This window comes from Rhinatrema bivittatum, chromosome 1 (assembly GCF_901001135.1).
Source record: "Rhinatrema bivittatum chromosome 1, aRhiBiv1.1, whole genome shotgun sequence".
Classification (NCBI taxonomy): Eukaryota; Metazoa; Chordata; class Amphibia; order Gymnophiona; family Rhinatrematidae; genus Rhinatrema; species Rhinatrema bivittatum.
In genome coordinates, this window is record NC_042615.1 from 460,137,608 (window position 1) to 460,162,581 (window position 24,974).

General features: G+C 42.1%; 1 long non-coding RNA gene across 1 annotated transcript in view; it reads left to right on the forward strand.

Moving 5' to 3' along the window:
* The window catches only part of LOC115081093, a 243,198-nt gene extending 225,473 nt beyond the window's left edge, over positions 1–17,725 (forward strand). The window contains exon 4 of the long non-coding RNA XR_003853728.1: positions 17,351–17,725. This is a non-coding gene — a long non-coding RNA (uncharacterized LOC115081093). The remainder of the gene's footprint in view (positions 1–17,350) is intronic.
* The last annotated feature ends 7,249 nt before the right edge of the window (positions 17,726–24,974 follow it).

A 24,974-nucleotide genomic window follows, 5' to 3' on the forward strand; every position in this document is an offset into this window, starting at 1 on the left:
CTAACTGCACTAACCGCATCCTCTGGCAACAAATTCGAGAGCTTAATTGTGCGTTGAGTGAAAAAGAATTTTCTCCGATTAGTCTTAAATGTGCTACTTGCTAACTTCATGGAATGCCCTCTAGTTCTTCTATTTTCCGAAAGGGTAAATAACTGATTCACATCTACTCATTCAAGACCTCTCATGATTTTAAAGACCTCTATCATATCCCCCCTCTGCGTCTCTTCTCCAATCTGAACAGCCCTAACTTCTTCAGCCGTTCCTCATAGGGGAAAGTTAAGTGGATGGTTTAAAGTTGTTTTGATTAATATATTGTTTGGTTTGAAGTTAACTTGAGGTTTTATGTTTTATTTTTAGCGGCAATGGAAGGTAAAGTTATTGAGTTTGTAGGAAGATGCATAATATACTTGAACCCTGAGAAAAGACATTTCAACAATGCTTTTAAGGAGATTACAGCATGAACTAATCACTGAATGCTACTGTTTATCATTTACAAGATGATGACTGCAATGTCTTAGGTGCAATTTGAAAGATTCTGGTGTTTCATAAGAAGCCTGTTATACGGTGAAACAAAGGCCTTTTTCGGGGAAGGAGGGGGTCCAAAAACTGATTAACAGCATCAATATATTTGTGTTCTGTTTTGGGGTTTAAGAAATATGTTAAAAGCAGTATTATTGCAACAACAGCATTTACATTTTTAGATGCCCTTTCAAGAATATTGTTAGAAGATCATTGTCTTCACATGGGTTGTATTTATGAATGATGGACAAGTGTTGGACTTATGGATTTCAGGGTTATTATAGTCTATATTTTACTGTAAGTTGTGGGAGGATGTGAGTATGAATGTTGGAATGTTTTTTAGAAAAATATGTGTGTATAATAAATTGGAAATATAGTGTGCATAATGTTTTTGACCTGATTTTGACACAAAGATTTTTTTCATATTAATAAAATGTTATAAATTTGTTTTCATTTTTAAATTATGTGACTAGATTTGTTAAACTAGTATTTCTATTAAGACTAGGGGGTGTCAACATTTTTCGTTTATATTGATTTTTTGTTGATCCATTATTTCAATAAGGTTGGTGATCATTTTGTTTGTTCCTATTTATGGGAAAAAGCTGGTCATTTTCCACTGTAATTTTAATTATTGTTATTATATATTTTTTCTTTTTTTTCTCTTTGAGCCCAAATTTCAAAACTGTCCATGGTGTACTATTTGCATGTGTTAAAATGTATGCTAGTATTTTATAAACTGTGTGGTGGGAGTGTGACATTTTCCCCCTATCCTAAGGATGAGCCCGCATCTGATTACCAGCACCTTTCTTTCTAGAAAAAAAAAAAAAAGGACTGCAACGTCCACGTTTGTCTTTGGCATTTGCTAGGGGGAAAAAAATAAAATGTTCTTCACGCCGATTTTCTCCCAATTGGAAGTCTTAAAATGATCACCAGTAAGTTCTCAGGCCAATGATAAGAAATGCAAGAGAAGAACAAAGAACATTGCATAAGTGGGAGGAAACCCCTGAAATGAAAGCAACAACAACAAAACATCACTCTGGACAGACTCATCAGGCTATGCTAAGGGTGATGAAAAAAATGCACACATCACTAAAATAAAACTGCCTTGGAGGCAAAGGAAAAACTACAAAAATGACTGTTTATTGGAGAAATCATGACACATTATAGAAAATGTCAAACAGCTTGCTTTCCGTGCAAACCCTGAGAAATACACCACTCCAGTGCTAGCACCGTGTTTATTGAGCACACAGACTCACTGGGATTAAATTACTCGCACAACTGGGCTTTCATTAGAGCAAAAAGGGACAGCACATGTTTTCATTTTGGAGGCAACTGTTTCTGGAAGATAAGGACTTGCATGCACAAGATGCTTATGCTCAGTCGCTCGCAACTAGCAGCGACATCCTCAGACACAGCTAGAAGCCTAGTGACTCTGTAAACCCTGATGTCTAACAGTGAATCCAGGAATGAAAGGTATTGCAAACAAGAATGCACAGAAGATGCTCCAGTTAACCTCCGGTAAAGAGATGCATATTCCCCAGCTAAAAACAAAACACCTGCGTTTCTTTATGCGGGCAATTTTCAAAAGATATTACTTGGATAACTAAGCAGTAACCCGGGTGAAATCGGAGGCTGAGATTTCCCTCCCCATCTGCGGATACTGCAAACAATTTTTCCTGTGCCACAAATGGGAAGGGCAGGGCTGGGGAGGGGGGAGATAATGGGAGGGGGGGGGGGGGCGGAGCTGGCAGACAACATCCAGGGATTTCATTTTGAAATCTCTGTGCATGATTTATGGTGCAAGCTATGAGCAAGGTAAAGCAGATGCAAAGTCTGCAGATACTGAAATACCCACAGCTTTGGCCGAGTCTTGCATTCCAAAGGGAAACCATTGAGATTACCCCTTTGAAAATGTTCTTGCAGGTCCATAGGTTTAAAACACCCATGGGCAGTTTGATTATTCCCTTGTTAATCTGCTTTAAAAAAAACCAAACCAAAAACCTACAGTTGAAGAAGATAGAGTTCTATTACCTATTTTGGTCCTAGAGAAAACAGAATTCTGTAAAGGATGTAATACCTTTCTTTAGAGCAAGATGAGAATTGTCCAGAGATGGTGCGAAACGTGAGCGTTTGAGACCACATCATCAGATGAGCATAATGTAAGGACTTTTGGAAGAAGGGTCCTGTGGAGTCCTGAATGCTAATGTACTGTGCCATCTTTGGATAATTTCCACATCTGTCTAACAAAAAATAGCATAGCCTGAAAGGAAACTAGTTAGAAAAAATCAACAAGAAAGGTGATTCTTATCATCCAGGACTCTTCTGTGACATGCAGAAGTGGACAAAAAATTATCCACAAGAATTTCATGAGAAAGAATACTCCCTGGGCTGACCCGACTATTTTTTTCTGCAGCATGAGAAAGGGAAAAAAATGCAGCAAATTGAAATCTCTCTAGATATGAACTCATGCAGCTTGGGAATTAGGCAGAGAGGAAAGGAGATAGGGAGGGGGTGTGGACGGGAGATGATCAATGTGGAAGGGCATAACTGGCAAGCTGTATCACCATAACCTGCAAAAATGGCCAAGTGCAATAGAAAATCTACTTTCATCATCACCATCGTAATCCTAACTAATTTATGATAGACTTTCCCAGCCAGGGAGTTCAAACCACGTTACATATAGCGTTGCATGCAAAGTGTAGTGTAACGCTTGTAAAGTAAGGCATTCAGGGTAGTTGACAGTAGTGAAATAGCCCTTGCTGAAGCAAAGTGTTTGCATAAATAGTAGACATAATATAAATAGACAACCAGTAAATGACAATGATTAATTTATTTTGCTGAGGTATTGTGTATCACATCAATAGTGCAATAATGCAATATGTAATAAACTATAAACTTTAGTAGGGCTTATGTCCTTAGTTAGAGGTAGATTTTAAAAACATACGCGCACGTACTTTTGTTCACGCACCAGGCGTAGCCACGCGTATCTTATAAAATCCTAGGTCGGCGTGCGCAAGGGGGTGCACATTTGTGCAACTTGCGCGTGCCGAGCCCTGCGCGCGCTGCCCGTTCCCTCCGAGGCCAGAGTGGCCTCGGAGGGAACTTTTTTCTATTCCCCCACACCTTCCCTTCCCTTCCCCTACCTAACCCACCCCCCCGGCCCTATCTAGACCCCCCCCACACCTTTATCGGAGAAGTTACTACTGCCTCCGGGCAGTAGTAACTTACACGCGCTGGTGCGGCAGGCCCCGACACAGGCCGCTGTGTCGGGACACTCGGCCACGCCCCCGGACCGCCCACACACCCCTGGCCACACCCCCAATCCCTAACCGTGCCCCTGGCCACGCCCCGACCGCCCCTTTTTGCAAGCCCCGGAACTTATGTGCGTCCCGGGGCTTGTGCGCGCCACTGAGCCTATGCAAAATAGGCTCAGCGCGCGCAGGAGGGGTTTGGGGTAGGTTTTCGGGGGGTACACGCGTATCCCTTTGAAAATCTACCCCTTAGTGTATGGTACATAAATAGTACAATCTGCTTATGTAGTACAATACAGTCCAGTTGCTTGACACAAAACGTTTTCTCCTTATTTCTCTGTTGATAATGGGAGGGTACCTCGTCACTCCTTCCTACAATATTTTGGTGTTGTGGTCATGGTTAACACTAGATGAGTGTGTTAACCATTACCATAACACCAAGTAACAGGTCTCCTCTGTACTCATTTCAAGTTCTTCCCCAGGAACGAGTGGAGATTCGTTCCCCTGCAGGACTTCCAATAGTCCACTGGACCTCTCTCTCTGTGAGAGATTCTAAACACCTTAGGAGGTTACCACCCTGAGACCCTGGATCCTAAGGGACTCGGGAAGGCTGCAAATACAAATCTTGAGAAAACAGGAAAATCCAAAGAAGGAAGGGTAAAAAAACTTCCTACACCCCAATTCAAAAGAGCAAAGATGACATTCTTCACAAAGGGAAAAAGGCACCCTATCCTCTTGTCCATCCCTAGGCTTCAACCTAGATGTCTATGGGTCCTTTCCCCAAGAAAATAACCAAAACCAGGAGCAGGCATAGAGATATCCTGCCTCCTGCAAGGGTTAACTCAAAATCCACATCCTAAAATGGTGGCTCTGGATTTTAAATTCTGGAGACTCCACCATGTAAGTCTTCCACATTGGGGAGCTAAAATCCAACACACTATTTCTATTCCCCCTTCCCCCCTATAATGGGACAATCCTGCTACTAGGAAGCATTGGGTTCTCTACAAATAGAATATTAACTCATCAGTATGAAATATCCTGAGACATAGTCCAAAGTCCCACACATAGAATTTACATGTTGGAAAAAGTTGAATTTTGTTGGCTAATTTTTCATTTATTTAATATTCTTATAATCTACAAATCCACAAATTGTCCAATGTGGAGTACAATAAACACACATAATAAAAACAGTTAAAACATTTAAAAATACAACACAATTTAAACTAAAACACAAAAAGAATGAATACATTGTCACACTTATACATATCCCCAACCAAATACATTGCTGCTATTAGATGTGACCATATTCAGAGTAGGCATGCAAAAACAAAAAGGCCTTAACCATTTTCCAGAATCTCAGATAATCTTTCTCATGTCTTAACTCTTAAGGCAACTCATTCCATCATAGAGGGCCAACGCAGAGAATGCCTTAGAGCTATTTGTTTCTAGCTTACATGCCTCAGTGGAAGGAATACATAGTAATGCCTGAGATGAGACTACAAAGCACTTTGTGGCTCATGAAAAGTAAGTTTATCATTAAGACAAAATGAAGCCTTATGCAATAGAGTATAATACTTAAATAATGAATGCTGAACAATGCATATATATAGTGAGTGTGACATTACCCTTCAATGTAACCAATGAATGATCCTCACAGCAGCATTCTGCACTGTTTGTAAAACCATAATCAGATAGTTTGGTAATTCGATATGCAAAGAGTTACAATAATCTATGGTATTGAGCACTATAGCTTGCACAATTCCAATGGTGATAAAATGGTCCTAAGAGAACGAACTAATTTCAGTTTATAAAAAGCTGTTATCACCACATGTTTGACATGATTCTTCATAGACAACTTGGAATCAATAATAACTGTGTTGCAGAGAGTGAGAGAGAGAGAGTAAGAGAGATTTGAGGGGTAGGGTAGGTTTTGGGGAGCAGTGTTACATACACAGTCAGAGGTACAAACAGCAAGTTCACATCAGTGAAGATTTTCTGTCATTTGGAGCAATGAACGGTAAAAGAGGAGTTGATTTGTACAATGTACTCTCTACCTAGCTTGATTACAGTGGTGACGTGCATTGCTGTTCAATACTCTATCGCGTTAGGAATTACTCATTACCGTTAACTCCACCCAAACGTCTCCCACTTGCATAGCAAATGTAACATTTGCATACCAACATGCATTGCGCTATTTACTGCGTATGTTATGGCGTTATCGTATGCTTTAGGGCCTTGATGCTAGCGTTAAAGCCCTAACGCAAAATGATAAATGAACCCCTTAGATTGGGAGCTTTCTGAGGAGCAGGAAACGCCCACTGTACCTGAACATAATCTGCTCTGACGTGCCAAAAAGCAGAATATAAATAAATAAAAATAAAATATCTGCGTATGCAGCCTCTGCTAGCTTCAATCTGAAGCTAGCAGAGGCTGTGTGGGGCCCTGTAATTGGGGTTACACACGTTCAGCTGTCAGATCAAACAGGCAGAATGAGGCACACACAGGTAAAAAACATTGCTTTCTTCCTGCCAGTGGAAAGGGGAGGAGAGTAAAAATCATGCTGTGCCACGATGATTAAACAAACTTCAAAAGTGCCACAAAATAAAAAAGCTTGAGGTAGCAGTGCAGTAGATTATTGTAAGCAAGTGTAAGGCATTTAAGAATAGGGGGTTATGTGTTTGAATTTCTTGGCCCTCGCTATCGTGTGAGTCACAGTGATTTAGGGTGTTGGGGTTGCTGGCATACAGAGAGATTACCAAAGCTTGGATGACAGTTACAAAAGCATCATCATCCAAGCGAGGTCGAAGATGGTGGTGCTGTCAGAGATGGAATAAAGCTGCTTGAATTTAGGCTTTGGCGCCGACTTGTGAGTCCGATATAAAACCTAGACTCCATACTTGTGAACTAACAGTGGAGTTCCATTGATGAGCACTTTTGGAAAACGAATGCCCAGGTTCCTTTTTTCCCAGTTCAGAGCATTTCTGTCTTTTTGAGGTTAAGACTTACTTTGTTTTGGTATAGTCAACTGGCTGCTTTTGCTAAGCACTCGTGGAGGTTGTTAATGGTTATAACATTCTCACATTGTGCATTAACTGCACAATCCAGAATTTGCATAGAGTTCCCTATCCCATGCAGGATTTTTTGTTCCCCTCAGAATTTGGGAAGCTTGTTTAACTGTACACCGATTAACATAGTTTTTCTGTTCTAGGCAGTATAGAAAAATTTGTAAATAAATACATTCTTAGTGTTGAGTGGGATCAGCTGTTGTATGCCATCAGCCTAGGAGCAGTATGAGATTCTGTAGTCTCTGATGCTTTCAAAGGGGACCCATGTAGATGTTAAACAGTGTAGACGAGAGGATGGAGTCTTTCAGTGCTGTCATATGATCAGCAATCAGATTAGTAGGGATCCAAGGCACTGTTGACATGTAGATATTCAGAAAGTGGTAGTAATACCACCCTACTCAGAAAGGGGAAGCCGGATTTAAGATTATGCTGCCCAGAGGCAGTGGACGGGACACAGGGAGGGGTTTGCCCCTGGAAATCAAAGAGCAGCAGGGTGTGTCCCAGTTTGTGGCTGCCTTCAGAATTCGGTGCCCTAGGCATGGGCCTATGTTGCCTATATCAAAATCGGGCTCTGCAGTCAATAGTTGTTTGGGTCAGTTGGAACTAAGTTAAGTTTCTGTTGGTCTCATGATTGCTTTTTTTTTTTTTAAGGTAATTTGGCTGTGTGAGTAGGCTCATTTGCCACTGTTGATTATTGATGTGACCGAAGAGAATATGACAGTACATGTGAATAACTTTAAAGCAAAATGTTACTTTGTGGTTTTACAGATGAAGCTGCTTGGCATGTTTTCTGTTAGAAAAGAGTTCTGTTCACCTCAGCTACTGAACAGAAGAAAAGAAATTAGCTGTGTTTGTCTTATATGCTAGGAACTCTTCATATAAATATATATCTCTCTGATGTTGCAACCTCCTTTTTCAGCAGGCACAGAAAGCTTTTAAGTCTTCACTTAGCATTGTTACAAAAATCAACAGTATCCTGAGGCTTTTTTTTTTTTTTCACTTTGAAAGCATTGTGATTTTTCCTCCTAGTGCTCATTTCAATAATTGTTTTCATGATGTGAGACAAAGGGCATTTATTCAATTAAGATTGTTTGTCATGGACTCCAGAACAGGGGTGAAGGGGAGGGTGGAAGAAAAGTCCTTTTAGAATAAGGCCCCAAATCTCAGGCTGACACTGACTCTTAATGACCAAGGAGTTAAAGAAAAAAAAAAAAAGCTCTGGCTAAAGCAGGAGTTGACCGCCCACTGACAATTTCATTTAAAAAAATTTCAATTCATTCTTATCAAGTTCACAACCTGCAAATTAGCAAGGCACAGTGATTAAACCTGAGAAGTTTATCCACATCAGGCAAAATAAGTCCCATGTTTGTAATCAGTCTATCAGTGTAAACATGATGAATGCTGTTTTGTCTTCAGATCCCATGAAAGCGCCCCATGCTTTCAGTATTCTTACTTTATTTTATTTGTTATTGATATGAAAAAAGAGCTCCACAGAGCCCCGACCTCATAAACATAAAAAAGGAGAAAGCTCCTCCAGAGGGAGGATAACTTTGAAACATGCACACATTTCTTTACATACGCGTGTATAGGAGTGCGTGTGTGCTAATGCTCATGTGTTATATATTGTGCACTCACATGCGCATGCACGATGTAAAATATAAATAAATCTACCCTATAACATTTATGCGTATTTAAGAGATACATGGAATGTATTTTCAACATAGCCGGATAAGCTTTGACTTATCCGGCTAACTCTTGAAAAGTGCAACTTTCCAGCTAAGCAAGACTTTTTATGTTTAAATGATTTTTATTGAGCAAATATACAGAAACATAAACCAAACAGCCAAGGAGGCGTGCTCTGAGAGCCTGCCTTGACCAGAAACGCACACAACCACTTGTTGCTCATATTCATAGTGACCCCCCCTATGGGACAAGTATACCAAACCACCCTCCCCCCCACCCGCCCTGGATCTCTGGGATATATGGAGCAAGTCCTCAAGTCCGCAAGAACTCGTAGGACCGGAGATCACGATGCAACCTGTCAACAAAGAAGAGGAGTGGACCTTCACAGTACTGTCTCTCTGTTGCAACCTTCGCTGCCCGACGGCTTCACTCCACCTACCTTTCTTTTTCTGCGACTCCTCCTGCTCCTTGTGGACGTCTGGCTGCTGCGGCGTCTGCCTGCCGTCCTCTCCAGCGTCCCCAGACCGGCTTGGGTGCTGCCTCCCGCCATGCTCCTCAGGTACCTTAGAGCACGCGCACCGCGCGGCCCTCATTCTTATTTCTTCTATGGCGCAAACCTCAGGGGCCTCTCCCTGTGATGATGTCACGCTGCCCGGATATTTAAGCCTGTTGTTTATTGCTAGCCGTTGAGTTAGCAAGGAATTTCCTACGGATGGGATTCGCTCTTCATACCCAGCTACTCTGCCTCCAACCTCTATTGGACTCTTTTCTGCTAACGGGATACCCGCTCCTCGGGGGCCTCTCTGCTTCTTTCAAGTCACTATCAGGAACCGGTACTCGCTCCTCGAGGGCCCATGTTCCCTGACTCGCTGCCTATGTCCATCTCCTCTTCTACTTGGAAGAATTCGCTACAGACACCATCTGTGAGTACTACTACCATCTACTCCTCAGAGCTGTTTCTCTGGAACTAGGGACTCGCTCCTCGAGGGCCTGCCTCCGTTCCAGCGCCAGTGCCATCTCCTACGTGGAACTGCTGCGTGATTACTTGCCAACGAGTCTCTGCTCCCAGGGATCTGATTCTCGCTCCTCGAGGGCCAGCTCTCCCTATCTCGGGGCTTCCCCATAATGGGGACTCTGTGAATGTCTTATTGTACTCATTCTCTCAGTTCTTTTCACTACAGCACTGCTACCGGAGGAACCGCTGTTCCAGCGCCCTGAGGAATACTAGCCCAGCCGGGCTCCATCTTCTACTCACTATCGCCACCTCTTGTGGCTTCACAAGCTGTCTAAATAAATATGTAATCTGTTTGTGTGTCCAGAGCTGAGCCTGACCTGTGGCCCCTCACAGGACTTCCCCCCGTGGGGGTGGTCAGCTGCCAGTGTCCAAGGGTCCACCCAAACCTTACAAAACATAACACTCTCTAATTATTTAGGATGGAGCTTCACACTTTGTGGGGTAGAGACTGTAGGTAGACATTCCATACTTTCAAAAGTGACATCTATGCAGGGGGGACGTGTTAGATGCTAAATTCTCCAGCTGCAGAAGCTTATGAAAAGCATTCCTCCACATCCAATATGAGGGCGTGACCGCTGTCTTCCAGTATAACAAGATCAATTTCTTTCGCACATAACAAGCCTTCTGCAACAACAGGCAGAATTCTGCCTTCCGTATTACTGAGGAAGAGGGTAGGCAATCAAATAGCATGACTAGAGGCGAGAGGGGAACAGAGACACCCAACAGCAGTTCCAAGTACCGCACAATAGAACCGCAGTAGCGCCTAACCCTGGGACAACCCCAAAATGAGTAGGATAATGTACAGGAATCCATATAACATTTGGCACATTGGCTGGTCTCTCGTAACCCGGCTCTGAACAGGAGGACTGGGGGTATGTAAGCCCTCCATAGAAACTTATATTGCATCTCACGGTAATAGGAGTTACTGGACACTCGTGATATCCACTGAAAGCTGGTCCGAATTACCCTGGGGGAGACCTGAAACACTCCATCCTTGTTCCACCTCTCTGCTAGTAGTTGCCCCTGATCCGTGCGATCCATATTTTTCAAACCTTTATGTGCCTCCACCAAAGTCAGTTTCGCTGTTCTCTCCAGCTTCAGCACCCTGTCATTTAATGCGTTCGATAAAAACAGTTACGCACAGCGTAAATGCAAATTTTTGGGAGGGGTGGGATCAGGGAGGAGTTTGGGTGGGATTTAGTAAAATGAGGGGCAATATCGCATAGTTTTAACGCCAGAAATAACGACATCTTTTTTTTCTTGATGTTAGGCTGTGCGATATGTCCGAAATGGCCATAATGCAATTTGTGATAAATTTTTAGAATTGCATTTCTGGATGTGAGAAAGAGAGAGAGAGAGAAAGCGCACCAGCTTCTGGGGCGGACCTCACAGTGTGCAACTATTTATAACTGTAGAGGAGGGCCATCTAATAGGTTGAGGTGAAGTGTTGGTGGTGCTTTAGGATTTAGGGGCCAGTTTCTCATTAGAGAGAGACGTGCAAACAACACAGTACACCTCAGTGAAGATTTGGCGTCATTTGGAGTAAGAAAAGTCTCACAAAGATTAAATTTTGTACTATGTTATCTCGCCCTAGCTTGATGGTACCCTGTTATAGAGTCCATCAAGCTAGGGTGAGAGGACATAGTAGAAATGGCATCTTTGTGACACTTTACTTACTACAAATGACATCAAATCTTCACCAAGGTGTACTGTGCTGTTTGTATGTCTCAGTCTACATGAGAAACTGGCCCCTAAACCTTAAAGCACTACCAACACCTCACCTTGAGCTATTAGATGGCCCTCCTATTGAGATATAAACACTTGACTAATATGGCTTTATACATAGCTTCTCTCTCAGTCTCTCTCTCTCTTGCAAAATGCAAAAATAGGAATTATCAAAGTGTGCAATAAGTTTACTATACCATGTGATACTACCAATGTAAAGTGATAAGTTCATGCAGTAATTCTAAAATGCACCCCTTTTTCTTAAAGCGGGCATTATCAATGCATTAATAACACATTTTTATGAATCTAGGGTATAGCCGGCTAAGTAGCACTTAGCGAGACTTACCTGGATAAGTGGTGGCAAAGTTTTGATTTATCAGGATAAATTGAAATTTATCCAAATAGCACAAATCTGCTACATTTGTGTATTTGTGCTTCTAATTTTGAACATTTACTTGTAAATATTTCACACACGTACCATATGTTCCTTAGCACTTGTCAGCTTTTATGCATATAAGCCCTCAAATTTTGTAATATGTGTACGTGAAGGAAATGACCAGTTTTACCAATTAGTCCAGCAGTTTGCCCAGTCTATCTCTAGGTCATCAAGACGCTCCTGGTTCTTCAGCCTGAACTCCCCCTAGTTTACTCAGACCCTTCACCCAATCAGTATTTGGTAGAAAAGACTTTTAGTCTCACATGACAGATAATTAGCAAGTGTAAATATAAGCAGTTAACAGACTTAGTGCATCGCTTTGATAGGTTCTAGTATAGCAACTTATAAACGTAAAGCAGCGGGAGAATTTAGCATCTAAAATGTCCCCCCTGCATAGACCGTGCCTGGAATACCCCTGGTCCAGCTAGGGTTCCCAACTGCCCAGTTTTGGACTGGACAGCCAGGTTTTCAGCTGTGCTGTACAGTGTCCAGTCAGAAGTACTGACTGGACACTGAAAATCCATTTTTTGCAAGAGGCTCCTTCTCCATCCCACAGCAAATCACTTTACCCTACATTACTTCAGATACAAGCTTAGATTATAAACCCTCTGGGATAGAGAGGTACCTATATGTATTCCACTTTGAAGTGCCAAAAAACAGAATAAAAATAAAATACATATACGCATATTTAGAGAGAGGCGGCACAAGGGAGACACAGATGAAAGGCTGGGAAGGTTTTAAGGAAAGGACAGTGAACTACCTGTGTTTGAGAGGAGGCTGCGTGTTTGGGAGTGTGCATGTGTGTATGAGATAGGAGAATGTTTGTTTAGGACTGTGTGTGTATGTGTGTATGAGAGAGCAGGCTGTGTGTTTGGGTGGGTGTGTGTGTGTGTATGAGATAGGAGACTGTGTTTGGGAGAGTACATGTGTGTATGAGATAGGAGAATGTTTGTTTGGGAGTGTGTGTGTGTGTATGAGATAGGAGACTGTGTTTGGGAGTGTGCATGTGTATATGAGATAGGAGAATGTTTGTTTAGGAGTGAGTGTGAATGTGTGTGTGTATGAGAGAGGAGGCTGTGCCTGGAAGTGTGCATGTGTGTATGAGATAGGAGAATGTTTGTTTAGGTGTGTATGTGTGTATGAGAGAGGATGCTGTGTGTTTGGGTGTGTGTGTGTATATGAGAGATAGAGGGCAAAACTGCATGAGAGGCTGCGGTTGATGTCTTTATGAGGATAGTTGAAATAACATTTTATAAAACAAAGTATATTGAGGGGTGTTTGAAAGCCAAGTAATGAGTGTATCGACAACTGACAGTAGTCTGTAATCATTCCCCCCCCCCCCCCCTGCACCTCCCCTCCCAAAGCATGAACATTAGTTGGGCGCCCAGTTATGATCCATGAAAAAGTTGGCTACCCTTTTTACATGTGCAATTTTGCTCATGCAATGCTTACTCACACCCATATGTTCAGGTTTATTAGGATATATGCCGGCATATGCTATTTTACATGTGTATCTGCTAATTTTACGTGCACAACCTTTTGAAAATTCACCTTTAGATCTTCAAACTTTGTCTTCTCCTATTAGAATTGTTTAATATGGTGAATCAGAGCTTTCAGTCTCTTCTTCCCTTATGCCTAGCTGTGCTCACAGTGGGACAGAACACATTCCTTCCTCTTTTCCCAGGAGAGATGCTTCTCTGCAGATGTTTGCTGTGGTACATTACAGATAAATCAAACATTCCTTTGGAAAAGATATTTTTGGTTTGCCTTGAAACCTGTGCAGGCAAGACATTTTTGAGTTGCTAAAAAAAACCTTTTCCCCCTTAAGTTTTGATCAATGAGTGACATACTGCATTTTTGCTCTAGGGACATGATATCAGAAGGGAGTATATACAGAGCAAAGATTAATGTGCTCTGTCTCACTATGGAGCCAGCTGTGCTTAACTGATAAGATGTGACAGCTAAGACACTCCTTTTTTACCTTTTGTTTTCTGATGGGATATGATAAGTTTAAAGATTTCTTGAGACATAATTGATAAGTGAATACAATATTGGGGGGTTTTTTCCTTAAAAAAATTGTTATTTAAAGCTGGTTAAAAAGTCACCCTAAGCACTATTATGAATCCCTCTTGAATTCAGATGGCCAGCCTATACAGATTTGTTCAGGCTGACCTCTGCTGCTGAAAATTACATTAAAACTGTATAGCTCACTTGTTATCCACAGAACTATAATACATAATAAGAAGCAATTGTGTACACTGTTAACTGTTATTTATCACAGTGTGCATCCTGATGTGATGTGCAAGATCAATTATTTTCGACCCTTTTCATTCACAAATTTTGAAATAAAGTCCAGTATTTAGCTTTAATCATCTGTTTTGAAGTGCCAAGTTTTCCTTTAGCATGTTGATGTGTATTGCTGATAAGTTATGGCTTACATCTTTTATTTCAAAAGTTTTATTCCAAAATGCTTTAGAATTTTGGAAAAATTGTATGTTAGCTTAACTCTGCAGTAAGTCACAATCGTGATTATTTAAAAGTATTTTTGTAGGAGCATTGTTTTGGGTTTTTTTTATTTAGAAAATTTCTAACTTGTATGTCTTAAAAACATATAATTATTTATCATTTAGATGTTTCAGGGCAAGGTATGGAGGGAATAGGGAGAAGACAATAGCTTTTTGTAATCAAAAGAAAGACTAGCATAAAGAACTAGGGTGGAGAATTTATTCAACTATAATTTGTCTTAGCAAAATGCTTAAAAATAAATGGACTTGGTATGTACTGATTAAAATTCACCTACCTTATTTCACCTAAAACATTTCCCCCAAAATTAAATTGTGTAATATCAGACACCACTTAGGGGTTGATTTTAAAAGATACACGTCCGTCCATGTGCACGCGGTTCCCGGCGCGCACATGGCACGCCGATTTTATAACATGCATGCGCCGGTGCGCACATGTTATAAAATCTGGTGGCCACGTGTAGGCAGGTATATTTTTGCAAATGATGCATGGCGATGCAATCGGGCCTTCCCCGGTTCCCTCCCAGTCTGCTCCAATTAAGAAGCGGACTGGGAGGGAACTTCCCTAACCCTCTGCCTAACCTTCCTTACCCTTCCCCCGCTCCTCCCCGACCCCTGTACTAACTAGAAGTAGTTTTTTTTTTTATTCCTATCTTACCTGCTCCTTCGGAGCAAAAGTAAGTTACACACACCGGCCGACTGCTGGTACGTGCTTCCCCGGGACAGCAGCTAATGGTCGCTGTCCCAGCCGGCCTCTGTCCCGCCCCTCTCTGCCCAGACCACACCCCTTGCCCACCCCTTTTTCAGGGCCTAGCACTTGTGCGCATATTGGCACTTACGCGCGTGGCCGGGCCCCTTTGAAAATGTGTGCGGTGCACATAGGGCCTGGCATGAGAACCGATTTTTAAGCGTGCCGGGCATTTAAAATTCGGAAATTAGTTTCTACAAGATTCATAGTAACTAGCCAGTCATATAAATCAATCAATAAATAAGTAAATTTAACAGGCAACTAAATATGACTCAGTTAGGAAGAAAATGCCCCTTATTACTTAGGGTAGCACTCCAACTCCTAGGCTTGCAGAGGGTCACATTCGGAATTCTAGGAAGATATTCAGCAGCACTGGTCAAGCAGATCCACATTACCCTAGAGCAGGGGTTCCCAAACCTGTGCTGGAGGTTCCCCGGCCAGTCAAGTTTTCAGGATATCCACAATGAATATGCATGAGATAGAATGTGCATGCTTTGGAAGCAGTGCATGCATGTTCATTATGGATATCCTCAAAATCTGACTGGCTGGGCATCCTCCAGTACAGGTTTGGGAACCACTGTCCTAGAGCTCACCTGTAATTAGAAGAAAGCTTTGTCATAGCCTTCTCTCTCTTATGGATGTGATGGCATTTCTTTTTCCTCTCTTGATTGTATCCCAGTTTGCAAAAGTCTTGCAGAGATTCCCAGAAAACTTCATTTAACAGAGTAATGTAATACATGATGGCAGATGAACATAGCTTGGCCAAGTCTGGACAGTTATTCCTGTCAGTGATGCTAAGGATATAGCCCATTTGCTAGTCATAGAAACTTGAGTACCTGTAGGATAGCAATCCTCATCCAAGTCAGTATTCTTGGTTTTCCTCTTTGATTCTATACTATCCTGGGTAGATGAGTATACAAGTTTCCATACATAATACAACACCCAGGCCTCCCTCCCCCATGTCTTACTGTCAAGCTTTCTAATAATCTAAACTGTTAACAAAACTAGTGGGGTTATTGCCCACACATCCACTAGCTAGATACTTGTGGCCTTGTTGGACGATACATAGCCGCCACTAGCCTGACTGGAGGCGATTGATTTCTGTCAAATTGTAGCCTGTTGATTCCAACCCAACTATCCCACGTCTTGTGATGTTCCTCACTTTATTTAATGAAGAAAATTACTGATGGAACATAACCATGCGTGTCCAAAAGACAAGAATCACGCATTCTGACTTAGTAACATCACAGGCATATTCACAGCAGCTCTGAAGAAAAATGAAGAACAGCAGCCACTGTGTCTGTGGCTTTGCATATTCCCACGACATAATCGCCTAGGTGAATAGCTTGATGTCCTGAACAGAAGCTGAATATCGAGTTTTGCCCAATATCTGCTGTCATGAAAAAAGTTATTTGCAAGGGCCTAAAAAGTATTCAGAGAATAGAGGAGGATGAGCCTGCCTACACTTCCGTTTATTGGACTCTGCCTTCACTCCTGCTTTCAAATGATGCTGAGCAGCTTTCATTCACCTCCCCGTGGCCACCATCCTGAATAAATGAATTCCAGCTCAGAGCAGTAGCCTCCCATTTACCTAGGTAGGTCTCATTATTGCATAGGGGAGTAAGCAGTGTGCTTTGATAGGTGGAAATAAGGAGCTGTACAGGAGTACAAACACATCAATCCCCTGCTCCCCTCCCCCCCACCAATCATTTACCTTTACAATTCTTAACAGCTCTGAAAACAAACATCACTGCCCCACCATTGGCAATGTAAACTATGATTCCCTTTCATTTTCCTGCAGCTTTGACCTGTGAAGGAAGTTAGTCACAAATATATTAAGTTGGTCCAATAAACAAGTGCCACCTACAACTTATTTGTTGACCTTTATGTCTATGGAAGGTGGGGGGATCGGAAATAATTTCTTATTTTCTTTTACTCCCATGGAAAGTTACAGGCCTGCGACACCCTCTTTCTTTTTACTCTATTGGATTCAATTGGAATGGAATTGCAAACATGTCAAGATGATGCAAAAAAAAAAAAAGTCAAAAAGTCTAGTCTGCAATTGTTTCTCTGCACTTTGAAAGAAATATTCCACAGCAGCAGCTGTGACACCTCGTAGCCCTGGTCTGTCCAGAAAGTGTGAGAGTGCCACAATTTCATATGTACATGGTACTTTTCATATGAGAAAAAGGAATGACAAAAAAAAGATAAAAGATGAATTTAAATAGGTTTTTCTCCTGCTGTATTCTTTTTTTTACTGGTTGTTAAAATATTAATGATGAAACATGGCCAATAGCAGTTCTGCGCATGGACAGAGCACAAAGACCTCTGGCTAGGTATGTGGTGACTTGTTACATAACCCGTTAAATTTTGTTTTCTTTTACAGTCTTCTCCAGACACCTTCAAAGGCAGCCTTGCACACACTCCATGAAGGGAACACATGGTCCTGAACGAATTAACACCTCAGAGTAAAGCTGATGAAGAAACTCATCCTCTGCTATTATTTACCAGGAGGCAGTATGTAACCAGATCCATCTGTCAAGTTAGTCAGAATATTTAATGGTAGTTATAAATTGTTTCTTGACTGTGAGAAAGTGTATTAATGTAAAAATTTCCATACGTTAAAAAAATTGACTAATACACTTTCTCCTTCCAAAGTCTGTGCTGTTCATTTATCCATCTGTATTACTTTGTGTACTTTGAGGACTTTCCACATGTTCAGATTGAGGAGACTATTCATTTGTTCAAAACATAAAACCACAAGATCTATTCTCGTTAATAAACTTTTGGCTTCTTGTTTTCACTGTGTAACATTTTTTTCAACCATCTCATCAGTAGTGAGGGTCCTGCCCATAGTACCTGGCCACTGATTGATCAACTGTAATATCCCATATTCCAGTTACGATTGTTTATGCACAGACATGTGGAGGAGAAGCATAGTGGTTAGAGCAGTGAGCTACAAACCAGGGAAGCCAGGATTCAGATCCTACTGCTGCTCCTTGTGACCTTGGGCAAGTCACTTTATCCTACATTACTTCAGATACAAACTTAGATTATAAACCCCCTGGGGATAGGGAGGTACCTGAATGTAATTTATTTAATTTATTTATTTAACATCTTTTTTATACCGACATTAAAATACACATCATATCAGTTTACATTTTAACGAAAGATTGAAATTACATAGAACAGGGGAGGGGAGAACCAGGAAGTTATGAATGAGAGAGTAGAGGCTCTGGGGGGAGCCTGAAAGGTAAAGCGAGGGGAAGGGGAGATAAAAACATATTTACAAGCATTAATCGTGGTCATGAAAGATAAACGTAATTACATAATTACAGCAGGGGGGGCAAGGGTGGGTAGAGGGGGTGGCTAGTCTGGGAAGGCCTGGTGGAAGAGCCATGTTTTGAGCATCTTTCTGAATTTCAAGGGGCAGGGCTCCAGACGGAGGTGGGGTGGCATGGTGTTCCATTGCGTTGGACCGGCAATAGATAGGGCACGTTCCCTGGTTGCTGAAAGGCAGGCCTTCTTAAGGGGTGGGACTTGAAGGGTGCCAGCAAGGTTTGTTCTGGTGGGGCGGGCAGATCGCGAGAGTTGGAGAGGTTCGCTAAGCCATGAGGGATTGTTCTTGTAAATAGATTTGTATATAATGGTGAGGGATTTGAAGAGGATGCGGAAAGAGATGGGTAGCCAATGCAGTTCCTTAAGGACTGGGGTTATATGGTCTGTTTTACGTGTGTTGCTAAGGAGTCTTGCAGTGGCGTTTTGAAGTATCTGGAGGGGTTTGATAGTGGTGTAGGGGAGTCCAAGGTAGAGGGAGTTGCAGTAGTCCAGCTTGGATGAGAGGATGGCTTGGATGACTGTTTTGAGATCGTGTGTGTGAAGTAGGGGCTTGAGTTTCTTGATGATGTTTAGTTTGTAGAAACCGCCTTTAAGGACAGAGCTGATGTGATTTTTTAGGTTCAGAAGAGGGTCAATGAGTACACCAAGGTTTCGGACGGCGGGCTGTGAGGTTAAGGAGAGGGTCTTGGGGTCATTGGGGGGAAGGAGCTTGAATGTATGATGGTTGTGGATGAGGAGAAGCTCGGTTTTTGAGGCATTGAGTGCAAGTTGAAGGGATGTGAGTAGAGAGTTGATGGAAGAAAGGCATTCCACCCAATAGCTAAGGGTGGCGGAGATAGATTCATGGAGGGGAATGATAATCTGGACATCATCAGCGTAGATGTAGAATTTAAGCCCAAGCTCTGAAAGGAGATGACAGAGGGGTAGGAGATATATGTTAAAGAGAGTGGAGGAGAGGGAGGAGCCTTGGGGTACTCCTTGTGTGAGAGGGAGCTGGGAGGACTCTGAGCTGCCAAGTTTCACGGAGAAGCATCTGTTAGCCAAGTAGGATTTGAATCATAGGAGGGCAGTGTTGGAGATACCTATGTTTATGAGACTGGAGATGAGGAGATTGTGGCTTATCGTGTCAAAGGCAGCTGAAATATCTAGGAATGCAATGAGAAAGTTGTTTCCCTTGTCCAGGCCAATGAGTAGGGTGTCAGTGAGGGAGAGTAGGAGAGCCTCGGTGTTCAGGTTCTTGCGGAAGCCAAATTGGGATGCGTGAAGGATGCACTTTGAAGTGCAAAAAAGCAGAATAAAAATAAAATACACTTTGAAGTGCAAAAAAGCAGAATAAAAATAAAATACATATACACAGATTTAGAGAGAATTTTTTTCCTATCCCTTTTAAACCATGAGACATTTCAATAAATTACATATACATGCACATACATACATTTAGAAATATGGCTAAATAGATATAGATAGATTATTGTTTTTTATTGCACTGATCTACTTTCTCATGCATGATCAATGGTCACAAAAAAAGTTTAAAAGTACTTTTCTTTTAACAGTACTATATCTAAAAAAATAATTATTTTGATTTGGAGTCCATGTAAGAGATTCTTGGGGGCTGATGCAAAAATGCTCAGCATTCAAACTGTGCGCGGAAATTCAGTGCACAGTTTTTTAATGCATAAGCTATTTTATAAATTCCCGATGTGATAAGCTAAAGATATGCTAATGCAGTGGGAATTAAAAAATGTGCACGATGTTGCAGTTGGATACTGCTAGTGAGATAGTGGACCCTTGGGCTGGCCTACCTAGGGTGACAGGGTAGGCCAGGAGGCGGAGCTACAAGCAGGAGGTGTTCACCCGGGAACCAGGAACCCCCCGGGAGGAGCCCGTAGGGCACTGGACCTCGGGACTTGGAACAGAGGCTGAAAGTCCAGGGGTAGAGATAGGCTTAGACCGGGACCAGAGCAAACAGGAAGGATAGGAAGTCCAAGGTACCCGGGAAGCAGGGGACCGGCTGTACTGGGCCGAGGGCCGGCTGAAGGCAGGGCAGCGGGCGGCAGCGGAGTCTGTAGCAAACCGGAAGCTGAAGCAGGCTGTAGGCTGAAGCGGAGTCGGTAGCGAACCGGAGGCTGAAGCAGGCTGTAGGCTGAAGCAGAGGGTCGGTGGTAACCGGAGGCTGAAGCAGGCTGTAGGCTGAAGTGGAGTCGGTAACAAACTGGAGGCTGAAGCAGGCTGTAAGCTGAAGCGGAGTCAGAGGCAAACTGGAGTTAGAGGCTGGCAGCAGGCAGAAGCGGAGTCAGAGGCAAACCGGGGTCAGAGGCAGGCAGCAGGCAGAAGCGGAGTCAGAGGCAACCGGGGTCAGAGGCAGGCAGCAGGCTGAAGCGGAGTCGGTAGCAAACCGGAGTCAAGAGGCAGGCAGCAGGCTGAAGTGGAGTCAGAGGCAAACCGGGGTCAGAGGCAGGCAGCAGGCAGAAGCGGAGTCAGAGGCAAACCGGGGTCAGAGGCAGGCAGCAGGCAGAAGCGGAGTCAGAGGCAACCGGGGTCAGAGGCAGGCAGCAGGCAGAAGCGGAGTCAGAGGCAACCGGAGTCAGAGGCAGGCAACAGGCAGAAGCGGAGTCAGAAGCAGGAAACGTAGAGATCACCAGGAACGCAACTAAGAACAACTATGGAGTTGTGAACCTCGTTGCAAGGCGATGAGAGAGAGTTTGAGCGCCGGTTATATCGGGACTTGGGCGTGACGTCAGCAGCACGGGCGGGACCAGGCTTCCGGGGGTTGAGTGCTCAAGACGGGCGTCCTCGTGCGCGCGCGCGAGACTGATGAGAAGCAGGCACGTAATGGCGGCCGCCACGTAGAGTGAGAGAAGCCCCCGGGGTCCAGAGCGGGCGGAATGCGGTGATTCCTGAAACGGAGGTAGGCGGGTTTGAGCCCAGAGAGGAGGGAAGCGGTAGAGACCGCAACACACGAACCAGAAAATGTGTACCAAGAAATGGCTTACCGTCCTGCAAAATGTGATGAATGTGCACAAAGCATGTTTTCTATGTATGAAGTATTTGTTTTCAGAAAGCAGTTTTTGTGCATAATTAATATTTTATGCTTAGAAAACATGCTTTGTGCATATAGATCATATTTTCTGTGCATAAAATATGAATTATGCGCCCCAAAAATGTTTTCAGCACAGAAAGCATTCTTTGGGTGCAGAAATCCTATTTTCTTTAGGGAACACATGCTTTTTGGGCACAAGGCATGTTTTCTGCACAGAAAATACCAACTGCAGGACCCAGCATCGGAACCCAAGCTTCCATTCATAGACTGACATTAGCCCTGGAAACTTTACTCCATCTAGGACTGGGAGTTAAGTTTCCAGTGCTAAGAAAACCTGAGTTAAGCCAGCACACCTCTCAGCTTTGGGGGATAATAGCTATAGCTAATGCCAAGAGCATCTTGTTTGTTTGCTACATTTTTCTTCTAGTTTCTACCCTGAGCTCCTGAGAGCTGTTCACCCATTATCTGGTTCATTCAATTCTGTGAAGGGCTTTTGCATACAATATTCAAGTTTATTTGTCTTTTTTCTTGGCTATGTATCTTGCTTTGTTTTTATAAATTTTTCCATGTTATGTAAATGCCAACGACATCCCATAAATGATAGCAATAACAATGTTATAGAAAAAAAAAAAGCTCTAAAAGTTGACAAGGTGGAAAAGCTCTTCTGAAGGAAGTATGTTTTAGAAGGTTTACATTGTTTGGTGTGTTGCTCCTAAAAACTGTGGCCCTTTGCATCATGAAAGAAAAGGCAGCCATGCGAGGATAATGTCTCAGGGGACTAGTTCATGAACATTTGGGGGTTCATTTTCAATAGGGTGCCTAACTGCAAAAGTAGGCAAGTACACTTTAAGCATTGTTGAGTGATAATGTAATATGCTGTCAGCATGCCTACTCTGTGCATACCATTTTGAAACTCCTCTCTTTAGTGTAACTAAAACTATTCACATATTGTGAAAGTATGAGTGTGCTTTCAGGTGAATGAGAATCCACTGTCCTGTGCGGATTCAGCCAATCTTCCCATATAATTCCTTATATTAACAAATTAAGCCTGGCAAAATGTATCTTTTTATGCTAGATGGTCCACTTGCTGCTTCTATTACTTATCCATATTCCCCACATAGGATATTTGAAATTAAAAATCCCCCACTTGTGCAGAAAACAGCGATCAGAATTTCTTGCATGTTTGTTTTAGTCACATACCTGCATTTCTTTACCAGATTTATTTTTGCAGAAATTTCCTAGTAATACTTTTGCAGTTAAAAGAAATGTACATTACTGACAGGACAAAACGTCAGCATAGGTCATCTGCAAGGTTTTATGCTTACCCCTTCCACCCTTGAATATTCACCCGGAGGGTACCGACATATGTCTCTTACAGCAGAAGTGGTTAAGTAGGTTCAATAGTATGATTTGTTCCTCTAGCACTAAGTTCTTCTAAGTAAAAGTATTTATTTTGGTTAAGGGTGCGCACAAAAACAAAATTTTGGTTTGGTTTGTTTCTTTTGTTTTTTGCCATATTTTGTGTCCAAATTTTGTTTCTTTTCTTTTTTTTTCAGATTTTTCGGGTTATTTGTTTTCCGTAACTTGTGCACACAAATTGCAATTTATATGCCAACTTGCCGAAAATGAGTTAGTCAAAAATAGTTTCATAACACACGGAAAATTGATTCATTGGTTGCATTTCACCCATTTGTTTCAAATGAATGCATATCCTTAATTTAGACATTCCAAATCGGGGTGCCCCAAGGCACTTACACTCTTAAGTGGGCATCTGGGCACAAAAAGATAAAGTGATTTATACCCTGGTGGTTGAGTTTCTCTACCTTTACTATAAACAGTAGACCACCCTCTTCCTCCAAATTATAGGAACAATATTACAACTACTATTATTTGTGATACTTTCTATAACAATGGGCAAAAGGGCAAAACTTTATTAAGTAACATTAATAGTTCCTCAACATTGCTAGCTAACATAACTTCAGTAAGATATCAATGCTACTGTAAGACATTCCTGACATCCTATAATACATATCTCATTAAATTTCTACCCCAAATGAGTTTGAAATGCATTCCATTGGGAGTTTTGATTACATGCATTTCAAAAGTCCAAGAGAAAGCATTTCAAACTCTCTGAAAAAAAGTTATATGAGGACTGTGCCGCACCACAGAAAAAGGGTTATAATCTTTTTATTTTTTATTTTTAGCAAACGTCCTTGCTAGATAACACTAAAATTAGAATCATTGAAGTGCATGGCTAGAAACAACATCTGTACCTGCGGCACAGAGCAGCTCTGCAAGAAAAGCTTGTCGTGATTATGGTACTCTGCTGCCAATGCCCCATCTGTCACTTTTAAAAGCCAACTGTAGTGCAAACTCCTTTATTGCAAACACACTTAAGAAGCACTAGTAAAGTTGCAGGTGCATTGCAAACCAAAATGTACTACTGCTATCTGATGCCCCAATACCACATTTGGAAAGGGTAATTAACAAAGCCATTCTCTCTCTTACAAGTAGTCTTGTGGTCAACGAACAGGAAATGTTTAGCCGCAGTCAGCAAGTAGCAGCAATACTGGAAGCTTCTCTGTCCCCTTTTCCTGATTTAAAGAAACCAAACATAAACCAAAACAAAGATCCATAAAGAAGAACAAGAGACGTCACAAGAGACAACACACTCTCTGTCGACACAGGAGCCCTTTGGTTACCATATTGCAGCACTCCTCTCCTTCACAAAACAGCAGTAACAGTGATAATAATATATATTTTAAAAATCCTTGCAGAAACGTAGCATAGGAAGACAGCAATAATCAGAGAGCTGCCTTCTGTCCGCAGGCACTGGGACGTGCGGTTTACCGGTGCTCTCCATCCCCACCGGTCAAGAATAAAGTGCCTATTGTCCCAGCACTGTGCTAATTGTGGGAAAAAAAAAAAACCCAAAACAGACCTTGCAGTAAGCATAATAATTATCCAGACAAACAAGCAATGACAATTAAGGAAGGAATGAAAGAGGTAAAGAAAAAGAAAATGACACTGCTAGACAAAGCAACCCAAGAATGAAATTAATATTCATAATGGAATGTCAGTCAGCAGAAGGTCTTCATTCATGATCTGGCCTTGCATACAAGAAGCCATTGTCTACACAACCAACTCTGTATAAGAGGGGCAGAAGAAAAAAACCCAAAACAAAACCCAAAACAACCTCATGTAGCACAGTTGAGAAGAATAAAAGCTTTTTCTTTCCCAAAATACTTGCTCCTGGTGCAAGTATCTTCATCAGAGAGTTTCCAACCCTCTTCCTTTACCAGTAACATTGAAAATAGCTTCACCAAGCCCATCCCTCACTGAAGTTTTGTTTTGTTTTTTTTAATGGGTCAATTGCAGCTGCATAAATATGAACAAAAAAAGTCACGCTTGGTCAAACAAAGAAAAAAAATGGACTGCATATGCATAACCTCATTAACTAAATTTAATTATGCCAAGCAGCACATTAATCAGTGGTTGCTCCAGTTACTGTATTCATTGTACAGCAGGAGGACTTCAGATTAGGGGAAGAGTGGGGACAGTCGCATACTGATTAGGAAACCGCTTGCAACACAAAACAATACACTTTCTAAATTATTTCGGAGGAAAGCAG